At 44.6% G+C, this 10,014-nt stretch overlaps 1 non-coding gene across 1 annotated transcript; it reads left to right on the top strand.

Moving 5' to 3' along the window:
• Window positions 1–5,301: 5,301 nt before the first annotated feature.
• On the top strand, window positions 5,302–5,383 carry trnal-uag (transfer RNA leucine (anticodon UAG)). The gene has a single exon. It is a non-coding gene; the product is annotated as a tRNA-Leu (tRNA).
• The last annotated feature ends 4,631 nt before the right edge of the window (window positions 5,384–10,014 follow it).

Genomic DNA, 10,014 nt, shown 5'->3' with positions numbered 1-10,014 from the left:
CGCTGCAGCTGCCTCTGTTTCCTGGCTAGCACTCCTCTCCGTCTGGCAGCAGCCTTCCTTCCCTCAGCCATGAAAAAGGCCTTTGTCCTCACCTTCACCTCCTCCCACCACTCTCTTACTGACCCGTACAGACACTGCAAGGACAGCCACTGTGATAGTTTCTCCTTGTAGCGGGATACTACCCCCTCGTTCTCTAGCAGCTTTGTGTTGAGTTTCCAGAGGCCTGGGCCAAAGACAGTCCCGCCCTGGAGTTCCACTCTACACCCTAAAGCCTGATGATCTGAGAAGAAGACAGGCTGAAGAGTGACCCCAACAACTTTCACTCTCTCTGAGACAAAGCAATAGTCAATTCTGGAGCTGCTATTCCTCCCTGACCATGTATATTCTGCTGTTGTGGGATATATACATCTATATGTGTCTGAGAGTTTAAAGTCTTGAACTAAGTTTTGCAGGGCCAGTGAGCTGGAATCCAATTTTATCGGCCTTTTGGCTAAGATCAAGTTCAAGTGGCATGCCCGCAGTTCTTGTCTTTCCAAAGTTCTAGAAGGCGATCGAAGATCCTGAAGAGTGCTTGAGCTGGTATCGCCCTAGGTTGAGCCTAGGGGGTTAAGGCCAAGCAGCAGCTGAGCTGGGTGGGATCCGGCAGCAACGTTCTCTCTCTCTGCTCTCTCCTCTCCCCTCCCCCTTTCTCTTGCTCCACCTCCTTGGCCTCTTGGCTGGGAGTAGGTACTCGTGGCCTGCCCGCGGTGCTTGCTTTCTTCCTCGAGACTCAGAAGCGCTATCCGCTCCCTCTCTCTCTCTCCTCCTGCGCCTGCACCTAGCTGGGCTTTGCCCACAAGGACAAAGTCCAGGGCTCACTCGCTGCTCCTTTAGCAGCTAAACCCTCCTCTCCACAGGACCTTGCTCTCTCTCTTTCTCTCCTTTTTTCTTTTTTCTCCTTTCCAGATGGCAGACAAGAAGACACTGATCCGGTTCCACTGGACCAAGAAAACAGAGACGATGCCAACTGCGAAATCCTTTTTCATTACCTTCCTGAGAGGGATCCTGCAGTTGGTGGCCGGAGATCTCTACTGCCTGCAAGACAACAAGGCAGAGAGATACATGGAGGCCTACATAGCCACGGACGCCTCATATGAAAAGGCAACGAAAATGATCAGAGAAAAAGGTAAGCACCCCCGTTTCTCTGATTTCAGGCCGGAGCCTATGAGGAAGACAAACCAGAGGACCATCACAATCCTCACGTACAACCCCTACGTACCAATGGCACTGGTAACAGCGTACCTAGGGAGGTATGTAACTGTGGTGGGCAAACCGACGGAGATCAGGGACAGTTGCGGCGTCTGGTACGGCAAACGCCAGTACCGAGTCCTCCTGAAAGAGGACCTAGAGGGCGTCGACGGTTTCCAGCACCCCCCGGCCCGCTTCAACATCGGAGCCGACAGGGGGTACCTTTACTACCCCAGGATGCCGGATTTCTGCAAGAAGTGCAGACAGTCCGGCCACAAGGAGAACACGTGTGACATCGTCAGATGTCACAACTGTAACAAAGAGGGGCACCTGGCAAAAACCTGCCGGGCAGCCAAAAAGTGCGATGGATGCGGCGCCGAGGGACACCTCCTTCACGAATGCAAGGTAAGCAAACCTTCGTTTGCGCAGGTGGTGGAAGCCGACCAGCAGAAACCGGTCTCAAGACAAAGGGAGAGAGGTGAGAACAAAGAACCCGCACCTCCCCCGCAGAGAACCGAAACTGCCGAGGCCACACCCCCAGCCGCACCAGTGCCTCAAGATGGCAGCCAGGACGACGGACAAAATGGCTGACCGGAGGAAGGGCCCTGGATAACTCCCAGCAAGAAGGGAAAGAGGATCCACCTTCGGAAGGACAAAAGAAAAGAGTGGTGTAGCGGGGAGGCTTAATAATAAGGCAGAATTAAGTGTTTCTGAGCTTCCCAAATGAGGCCCCATTTCTCTGTTCATCTCTGTGGTGCAGCCACAGAGAAGCTATTCATGCAGGCTGATTTAAGATGTTTTCTTTTGATAAGGGACAGCTCCCAAATGGGGATGCATTTAGCTAAGTCTGGCTATCATGATCAATGGGCATCCATTGGCGCCTATCTGTCTAGGGATTGCCAGTTGGACATCTGGACTGCATTCCTAAGTGTCAGGAGTAAGTGACTCATATCTCACCTTGATCAACCAATCAGGGACTGGTAGGGCCGAGTAACCCACGTGGGACTCTGGTGCCCATGGAACTTTCAGCCAATCAATGAGCTGAAGTTCCTCCAGGTAAAAACAGGCAACACGAGATTCAGTAAGATTCAGTAAGATTCTGGAGAGGATTCTGTGGACTGTTCTAAAGGGAATTCAAAGGAGAATTCCAGGGCAGGACGGCCCAGGAGCAGAAGGCTCCCAAGGGCAGGACATTCTCGCAGAGCGCCTCCTGACCATCCTGAGACTCAGCCCGGACAACCACGGAACGGCCAGTGTGTCCGAGTGCCAGAACTTTCCTTTGTTCTAAGAGTCTAGAGTGGAGGTTGCCAGAGAGTAACCAGCAGCAGGCCTCGTGAACAGGTCAGAACTGTGGACAGCTGAATCACTATTCAGAACTAGCTCTTCATCAGGAACGAACCGGTCCTCTTCCTGACTTGCTGGGACTCACAGTCATCTTTTCTCCTGTGTGCAAACTTTGCTAGTTAAAGCCAACACTAACTAGCTGGTCAGTGAGCATCAGCAGCGCACCGTCGCAAGCCGCACAGCACAGCCTGGCACCGAGCCAGAGAGCGCGGATTGGACAGCAACAGCCTGCAACTGTTTCTTTGTGCCCGCAGGAGATCTGAATCCCCAGAGATTGGATGAGTATTCAACTTCACTGCATTACTGCTCGAGAATTCAATTGTAATCCCAACCAGTTGATATCAATTTAATTCCTAAGAGTTATGTTCTTGTTTTGAGTATCTAATGTAGAAGTTGTAACCAAGTTCACTTTACGAAACGGTCTTAATGAATGATATACTGAATGTATGTCCTCTTGATATGTGTAACACTTCGTAACTGACTGAATATATATCATTTGTATTCTGATAACCCTCTCGATAAGATCTGTTAGGTTTACATGCATATTTTATGTATTAATAAATGTATCCTCGTGTATTAGTACCTGTGTGTGTGCGTTGTTTGAGTTATGTCGCATGGTTGGATTCTAAAGCCATCAAAAGAATCAAAAGAATTAATAATTGTCTCAGTAAATGCCCAAACCCTACAGAACTGGTGCCTTCAGAGAGCCACTATGATTACATATTTGGCGTCCCTGAGCCGGTTTTCTTACATATTTGGCGTCCCTGAGCCGGTTTTCCTACAGTGGTAAGGGAGAACCGTTTCCTCGTCCTAGAGGAAACGGAACTTTCTTCCCCCGAGGCCCAGGAACAACCGGAGGAGGCAGCCCAGGAAATGGAAACCCCCCCCCCCCGAGGCCCAAAGATGACAGGAAGTGACAGCCCAGGAAACGGAACCCCCCTCCCCCGAGTCCCACGGACAACAGGAGGAGGCAGCCCAGGAAGAGGTTACCCCCTCCCCCGAGGCCCAGGGACAACAGGAAGAGGCAGCCAAGGAAGTCGGAACCCCCTCCCCTGAGGCCCAGGAACAACAGGAAGAGGCAGCCCAGGAAGTGGAGCCCCCCTCCCCCAAGGCCCAGGAGCAACTGGAGGTCCCCGAAACTCCTGGAGAAAGGGAAGAAAAAAGCCTTCCCGAAGCGGTGGCGGAGAGTATCCTCGAGGAAGACAAGATTACTTTGAAGCCGCCCTGGAGCTGGGACTGATGGTAGGGCTGGACCTGTCCAGCATGTTTACCTTTCAGTCCCCAGCGAGACCTGGAGGGAGCCCAGCATATTCCCCCCAGGACCCGAACGAGAGGAGTTACATCTAGGCTAAACAGTGCCCAGATGTAGACTCCCAAGTTTTCCACTGTAAGCACAAAGAGAGGAGGTTCAACTTTCACTTGTTTAATCATGATTGTGAAACTTACCTTTCTAACAACTAACGTGAGAGGGCTAAGAGACCCGGTGAAAAGATGGGGAGTCTTTCATGATCTGGTCTCAAAGTCTTTCTCAGTTTGTTTCTTACAGGAGGTCCACCTGAAGGATGAAAGCGACAAGCTGACATTCACCAGGGAATGGACGAAGGGAGAATCATGCTGGAGCGTAGGAGGGGTCCACTCTTCCGGAGTGAGAATCCTCCTCAGAAACCCAGAGATGACGCTGGTTTCCTCCTTCTCGGTGGTGCAGGGCCGGATCCTGGTCGCAGACATCGACTGGAGGGGGCAGAAGTTGAGAGCAATTAACGTCTATGCTCCGACGGAACCCTCTATCCGGAAGGAAGTGTTTGCTGACCTGGCCAGCTGCTGCACCACCAACAGACAGGTGGTGCTTGGCGGGGACTTCAACGTCGACCGGGAGAAGGGGAGCGACGCTAGCTCGGCAGAGCTGGAGTCGCTACTCAAGCAGTTCTCCCTGGTAGACGGTTTCAGACGGTGCCGCCCTAACGACGCCGGAACGACATGGAAAAACTCCCGGGGAGTGTGCAGCCGCCTGGACTACATCTTTCTGCACACGACCTGCTCCCTGGAGTCGGCGACGGTGTCCCCGGAGTGGTATTCCAGCCACGAGCGCTTGACGGTTTATACTCCGATTTATACTCCTTTTGCACCCTCAGCTGAAACATGTTAAAATAACAACGCAGATTTGTTGGAGAACCTGACAAGAATTATTGGGTTAGTACTGTATGTATTCTTGTATATTTACTTTAATTTTAATATAAATGTAAACATCCATGCTGTATAAGCTATTGTAATTTTAAAATATGTTAGCTGAGGATGCGAGGGGGGCTATTATACCTTGTGAAACACGCAAGGAACCGTAAAAAAGGCTGATATTTGAATAAAATTGGCGATCACAAGAAAACCACAATTTATGTGGTATTATCATCAATATCCTTCAAAATCGACGTTCAAATGAAGGATTTGAAGGAACTATGAAAAAAGCAATAGCAGTAGGAGAGGATTTTGATTTTTGCTCTTCAAGTCAGTAGATCGACGTAGAGTTGCGCCCCTACAAACAGCACAAAGGATGAAACCCACCTCCTTCGTTATTGCTATGTTTGTGCCGGTGAAAGTAGCGTTTGTGCTATTGAAAGCATCTCAGAAGATGAAGGTGCAGTCACTTCCACATGTCATGATATCATTAGATCCGACTACAAGAGCTGAAGCCCCCCAGTCCAAGCCAGCAATGTGAGGAAGATGGACATGGAGGAAGGTAGCGTGGCCGAGCGGTCTAAGGCGCTGGATTTAGGCTCCAGTCTCTCTGGGGGCGTGGGTTCAAATCCCACCGCTGCCAAATGTTAATGTTTTAAGACCTGCAATACGATCAGTAAAAGTGCTTTTTGTTAGGCTGCAGGAGGTGTTAAGAGATAAACTTTCTAAAAGACAGGCTTAACATCAAGGCAGAAAAAATATTTTGTTTTCTCAACAGAAATTCTCTTTGGCACGTTCAGCTTTATGTAGGGAACAACATCTGCCAAGATCACTTTTGAGGCAGTGCACATGATAGTGTACCGGCAAGTACAGTACATTCAATATTGGCTGTGGTGGTGAGCTGCTTTGGTCTGTGAAACTTTTAATTCTTCACGCCGAATCGTTGGCAGGGGTAAAGCTTATTAAATCTTTGAACATAGCGCTCCATCAGAAGTACTTTGTTCGTGATCAAAAGAGATCAGAGGATTAACTTCATGAATTCACATAGCATACCTTACAGGAAAGATTTAAAAGGGGAATTGATTGTGCTTCCTGATGTTGTTCCTGTGGTTTCTTTGGATACAAAGGTGAATGTTCTTTGACGTTCTGCTAGAGTATCCACTGGGTGAGCTTTATCAATTAGCTCGGATAGGTCATCAGTGCTCCGTCTCCAGGAAAATAATCAGCACTGTCGATCACGAGTTTACAGATTTCTCCAAATAACAACTATACATTTTAACCCAGCGGTTAGCATTCCTTCAATCCAATAGTTTTACTCTGGATAAAAAGCAGCGCAATCTACAGAGATGATGATATTCAAATATTTCAACGTTCTTATTGGATTACCTGTATGGAGATATCGCTCAGAATTCCTAATATGATTTTGAGTTCAGTTTTGCTTTACTACTTTCAGAGTCTTTTATTGACCTTGCTGAAGCAGAGAAATGACATAATCACAAATGCGACCTACCTGTGCTGCTGTTTCTGGTTAATAATTATTATTGCGAGGAAAAAAAAACAGCTCCTTGCATTAAGAGCAAGAGCAACCAACGCGCTCTCTTGTTGAGTTGGGTTTTTTCCGTGGTGCTCTTCCTCAGATGCAAAGTTATTTGGCGAGCAAGGACCTCTGAGAAGGAGCCTGAATCCGTCAAGAACTCTGAAATTCTAATATCGCACTACCGTCTTGTGTACAGAGATCTGCTTCTTCCTTTTTGAGTGTTTTGGTGTTTAAGAGCACACTTCCTACCTCGAATGTTAGTTTCAGGAGATGTGTTACCAGATCACAGATCATCTTGAAAAGATTTGGGATGCACTGGCTCAGTTATTTGAAGGAACCTATACCACCAACGCACTTCTGAGAAGCACCTGCACATGTTCGCAATCCTCTCTCTCACCTACAAAGTTATGAAGACACAGACGACCAACAAAAACTAATTTGATTCACTCAATTATTTGTCCATCTCTAAAGCCTGTGTGTATTGACAAGGCAATTCAAAAGCACATATTAAATAAGAACACGATCCTTCTTGTTACCATTCACGTGGTTGGAGCGTTGTTTCGCCCTTTAACATTCTTCTACAATATTTACAAAAGGGCTTTATCACTGGAGTTGTGTGCATCAGTCCATGAACATCAACTGTACTGCTGTTTTTCTATGCGTAATTTAATTGCAAGCACTTAAAAGATGCAAAAAGGTTTCAAAGAAAACATAATTGAAAGACAGTCGAGTAAGGAGGTAGAAAAACGCACTCCCCCATTGAAGAATCAACCACCGTCGCCCATGTGACTGGATATAAAAATAAATTATTCATTTCAATTATTCATGAAGGGTGGATTGTGGTCAGTAAACATATGCACATCTTTAAGTCAGTTCCACCATCTGTGTCATAGGGGATGTAGCTCAGTGGTAGAGTGCATGCTTTTCATGTATGAAGTCCTGAGTTCAATCTCTGGCGTCTCCAGATGTCTTAAATTATTGTGCTCGCATCGCAATCTTCTGTTGAGTAAGAACTCTTTGCTCGTGTTCATAGAGAGCCAGGTTTACACAATTAAATTCAGTCACACATGAAGTGCTACAGTCTTGCTCTGCTGTTTTAAATGTACCTCCAAAGCATTTCGTTGTGTTAACTACCAAATGATTTGAACTAATTTTACGTCATATTCAGGAAATCCAGAGAAGGTCATCAGACTTTTAGTGGCTGTTGAAGAAAACACCTGTTGAATCTCACTGAATGAGAGATCATTCAGCGAGCAAGTCCTCCCTCTGGACTCCAAATATTTTGGGTTAAACTGTTATTCACATACTCTAACGAAGAGAAACGTTAGTGTCTTCCGGTGTGTGAGCCCATTTCTAAAAAAAAAAAGTTATATAAATTGAATTGTTCTACTTTTTAGGCTTGCATAGTCTTATTAATATTTCAGTTAAATCTTTTTTTCTGTAGTAACATCAGTTGATATTAATATTAGTCCTTATTTATAATTTTTTTGTCATGGTTGATCTTAAATAATTTTGTAATTAGTTTCAGTTTTGAAAAATCATGCAGAGAAGCTACCAAAACTGGTAATGTTCATATAATGTGTAATGCAATAGCAGCATTTTGGGTTGAAAACAAAAAGTATATCTTGGTATGAATCCTAACACTTCATAGACAGCGTTCTAGGACTTCTCGCTTCAGATAAAGTTGTCAATACATCATAGATTTCTACTCAATCAATATCAGCAGTGTTATCGCTACCGAACGCTAAATATAGATCCTGGCAATACTTCGTGAGATCTTCGTAAGAAAATCCAAAATACTACGGAAGGAATCAAATTTATATGTTTCTTTGGATCGAGAAGATGATCATTATGAGACTCAAAACATGCCTGTCTTTTCTTTTTTCGAGGACAAATGGATTATTGAGGTGTAAAGATGGGTTCAAAACCAAAATCACCTGCTATCGCTGCTGTTTCTTCAAATCCTTCAACTGATCATCGATATCGAGGAATAATATATAGTTTCTTCAAATCCTTCAACTGATCATCGACATAGAGAAATAATATTATACAATTGTGGTTTTCTGTTAATTGCCAATTTGACTAATTACATCTTCGTTTACAGATGTCTTGCATGTATCACAAGGTATAATAGTCGTCGTGCGTCCTCAGTTAAAATGTACGACAAAAGTACAACATTTATGGTTACATCCATATTAAAATGAAGGTAAATATACCAAGATATTAAAATACAATTGTACAGTCCTAACTTAATAATGCCTGTGAAGTTTTCCAACAAATCCGAACTGTAATTTTGAAATATTATAGCTGAGAATGAAAAGAGAGTACAAAGATCAAATTCAATAAGTGAAAATGCACCAGTAGTTCTCTAAGCTGAGTTTCTTCCCTGAACATGACTTGCTTGCGAAGCACCAAGCAGCCTTGAACGGATCGCGGAAATCAAATATACAGTACAGATGGATTCAGAGTGGGCTTTCCAACTTTTGTGCAACATTTTCCTTTGATAGGGTGGAGTTGTCTTCACAATCTGGGTTAAATAAAAAGGAGTGACGTCAGTGTTAAACAGCTTTCCTTCTTGGAGAACAATGGTTGTGTTCCATATTTCTAATTATTTTGGTTTCAAGATCGCAATTTAGTGTGAAACATAAAAGCCAGCTGGATAAGCTTTATTAATTTCCCTCATGGGATCAATAAAGTATCTACAGCAGTGGTTCTCAAACTTTTTGGACCAAGTACCACCCCTAATCCAACCAAAGCATCCAAGTACCACCTACAAGTCATCATCTCATAGGAACCCCAGAAATTCTCAATGACCAACATGAGTGTACGTGCACATACTCACACATACATATAATAAATATTATAATAATGAACTTTATTTGATATAGCGCCTTTAAAGGTGGCTTCTCAAAGTATTTTACAGAAAAAAAAAACATTAACAACAACTAATAAAAAAGCACCATTTCAGTGAGAGGGGTGAGCCTATTTAGTTGAGCAAAGGAGATGTGAATTAATTTTTCGAGCCTTGATACAATTCACAACAGAGTCTAACAGATATTAAATCATCAGGCATTTTCTTGACGGCAAAGGTCTCGCGGTGGATGTTGTAATGCGTACATTAATTTCTGGAGCAACCTCTCTAATTCGTGCAACTGCACCGTTATGTCGGCTTGTCATTGCTCTAGCACCGTCTGTACAAACTCAGATGCATTTTATCAAGTCGAGGTCATTCTCTTCGATAAATTCATTCTGAAGCTGAAATATGTGCTCTCCTGTAGTTCCTGTTGGTAGCGGTTTACAGAACAGAAAGTCTTCATGGGACATACCCTCAAACTCGTATCTAACGTAAACGAGCAAATTGGCCAAATCGACTACAGACTCATCTAATTGCAGTGAAAAACATCTGCTCATCTTAACGCGCTCTATCAGTGTACTTTTGATATAATCCTTCATTTCAATAATTCTATGAATGACTGTGTCTTTCAGGGGAAGGGGGGCAGCTGGTCGAGCTGTTTAGCAGCTTTTTTTCCACACATAATACGTGTCAGCTCTTTTGCCAACGGTAAATAAGGTTCTTCAAAAATAGTGTAGCTTACCTGCTTTAGCAATCCGCAAGCTTTTTCCGCGTTTCCGTTTTTATTTCCGTATTTATTTAAAGTTTTTATTTCATGTGCATGGGAGCGAAACACAGAGACGCTCGGTGTATTTTTCTCAAATTCGAACAGTTCTTAAATATT

The sequence above is a fragment of the Lepisosteus platostomus genome, chromosome 5 (assembly GCF_059453375.1).
Source record: "Lepisosteus platostomus isolate fLepPlt1 chromosome 5, fLepPlt1.hap1, whole genome shotgun sequence".
Taxonomy (NCBI): Eukaryota; Metazoa; Chordata; class Actinopteri; order Semionotiformes; family Lepisosteidae; genus Lepisosteus; species Lepisosteus platostomus.
Note: the sequence above shows the minus strand (reverse complement) of the source record. Positions and strands in the feature narration are given on the sequence as shown.